Genomic DNA, 2,774 nt, shown 5'->3' with positions numbered 1-2,774 from the left:
GTTACATTTTATAGTGTTTTAAAGGAAGATCTCTTCTCCCTTTTTAGTGAAGTTTTCTTTTAATTCCAAGAGCCTCCCAGGGTTGTGGAGGAAGGGTGAAGTGTCACTGCTATATAAGAAAGGAGACAAGATGGATATTACAAACTGGAGACCCATCACCCTTCTTAATGCTGACTACAAGATCGTGGCAAAAAGTTGCGCTAGCAGATTAAAAACCATGATACACAAGCTAATCCACCCAAACCAAGTCTGTGGCGTCCCTGGGAGGGCGATATGGGAGAATTTAAACCTTTAAAAAGATATTATTAGCAATAACAAGGCAAGAAAAGGAAAGATGGCCATCTTATCTAGAGATTTTGAAAAAGTCTTTGACCAAGTGTCGCATTTTTATCTTTTTAAGGTTTTAGAGATAATGGGTATACCGGAAGGTTTTTTATTGTGTCTAAGAGCCTTTTCTGAAAACTGCACCAGTACGATTTTAGTTAATGGTTTTAAAACACACGATTTCCTTTTAAAATCCAGGGTGAAGCAGGGGTGTCCCTTGTCCCCATTACTTTTTATCTGTGCACTAGAGCCTCTTTTATGTGCTTTATGAGCTGACAAGCAGGTCCTCGGAATCCCCCTGCCTGGAGTGTGTGTGGAGGGGGGGGGGCGGGGGGAGTCAAGGCTAAGGTAGTGCGGTACATGGATGATGTTGCGGTGCTCTGCAGGGACACCCTCTCAATTCAAAAGACTCAGACAGTAAATTTTAATAAAAGCAATATTTTAAATATCGGGGAGATGCTTTTAAAGGACATTTCTGTTCCCCAGGGGGAATCGGTGCAGATTTTAGGTGTCTCCTCTAATGAGTCTAGCAATGGTTTTATGGTCCCTGTTTCTAATTTTAATGAAGAGAAAAATAAAAACATCTGGAGAATGGCTAATGACATATGCTTTCACAATCCACAGATGGATCTTGCCTGGAGCTGCGTTCACAAGTGTCTTCCATGCAGGGCATTCCAGCATCAAAGAGGGCTGACCAACTCTGCCGCATGCCCAAGACCAGGATGTCGAGATGAAGAGACGATACAACACATCATGTGGACCTGCTTTTTCTCACAACACGTATGGACTAAAATACACCTTGTGGTCAAGAAAATAACAAGAATAAAGAGAATAAACTTAGATGACCTGATATACGGATGCCTGGAGTGCCCCACACAGACTGAGAAGATCATAAACTGTGTGAAGGCAGCTCTATGGAAGGCCAGGAATATTTTATTATTCAAATGTGAAGTTTTATCAGTGAAGGACGTTTTATCTATTTGTCTGAACAAGATGTACAACTACTTTTTACAAGATAAAAAAAATTACCCGATTTTAGCGAGGAAATGGGTTTTAGGCGATCGGAGTTCCATAATTTGATCCCACAAAGTACCCATTTTATGTATGGAAATGTAATTTATTGCAATATATAAAAAGGTTGGAAACTTTATCATTTTTAGGTTCTTTTTATAACTAGTTTGTTTTAAATTAAGACACCCGTATTTAAGGGGTAGTGAACTAAAAAAAAAAATCTGTTCTTATCAGTTTAATATCTGATACGTCCCCTATCTGGGGACCATATATTAAATGGATTTTTAGAACAGGGAGCTGGAAAAAGAGCTTGCTCTGTCCACTCCGCGCATTGACCTGGTATTGCAGTACCTCCAGGACCGGTGCACCCCCTTTCCTACAGCAGTTTCCAAAAGCAGAAATGACGAGCAAGAGGTGCAGCGCAGCTGTGGCTGCTGCTAACAAACGAGCACTTTGATTGACACTCAGCCCGTCTGCCGTGGAGCTCGCAACACTGTATCCTCTGAGCAGCTGCGTCTGCCAGAGTGAGTGAGTGTGTGTGCACGCACAGGTACTATTGGAAGCAAAACCGTAGACTAGTTAATATGCCAACTACACTCCATAGTTCATACCACAGTGCTAATAGCCAAGTTGGAAATATTGGTCAGGCACGGCTTCATAGCACTCGTCAGTTACAGCGTATCCTGGGAGCCTGCGTCTGTGTGCTCCACGTATTCGGGTCATGGGCGTATGTATGTGCAGGGGTGCGGTCAAACCTGGGGCCCGGAGCTCTAGGGGGCCCATAAACTCTCTCTTCCCCATATTGCAAACCAATGATATCAATGAAGCTTTATAGTTAGGGGCCCAGTTCCAGACTTCATACTGGGGCCCCGCAGCTTCAAGTTACACCTCCGGATCAGGATAATGCTAGGCCATTCCAACCAGCCTGTGTGAGAGACCCACAATCACATATAGTTTTAAAAAATTGGCAGGCAGGCCGGCCCCTGATGCGTGCTTCAAACAGAGCAAACAACAGCTGACCCCCAATTACACAGGCCCAAGGCTTCCCATACAGCACAAAATTCCTTAGTTGACTGTAGCAGTCCACAATGCACCTGAAAAAGTGGGGAAGCACAGCACATGGGCTGCGATACACGCTCCGCATTGGATGTGGACTATTCATCCATGAAGATCCAGGCAACCTTTAGAGATGGAGCAGCTTTCAGGGACCAAATGCACCAATAGACGTTTACTTTAAAAGCACATGTTTATTTCATGCATAGACACAGCAACATTTCAAGTGATTGATAAAGACCGCAGTCAATAAAGAAATGTGTCTGTTTAAAGGAAATGTCTATTGGAGTTTTTTGTTCTCCGAAAAGCTGCTGCATCTCTAAAAGTTGGCCCGAGCCTTCCTGACGTTTCATGCACCACCAGGTATAAGGCCTTGCCTATAAGCA

The 2,774-nt window shown here is 43.4% G+C and overlaps 1 pseudogene; it reads left to right on the top strand.

Moving 5' to 3' along the window:
* The first annotated feature begins 1,473 nt into the window (after positions 1-1,473).
* LOC136573892 (U2 spliceosomal RNA) lies at positions 1,474-1,708 on the top strand (annotated as a pseudogene).
* The last annotated feature ends 1,066 nt before the right edge of the window (positions 1,709-2,774 follow it).

This window comes from Eleutherodactylus coqui, chromosome 7, assembly GCF_035609145.1.
Source record: "Eleutherodactylus coqui strain aEleCoq1 chromosome 7, aEleCoq1.hap1, whole genome shotgun sequence".
Taxonomy (NCBI): Eukaryota; Metazoa; Chordata; class Amphibia; order Anura; family Eleutherodactylidae; genus Eleutherodactylus; species Eleutherodactylus coqui.
Note: the sequence above shows the minus strand (reverse complement) of the source record. Positions and strands in the feature narration are given on the sequence as shown.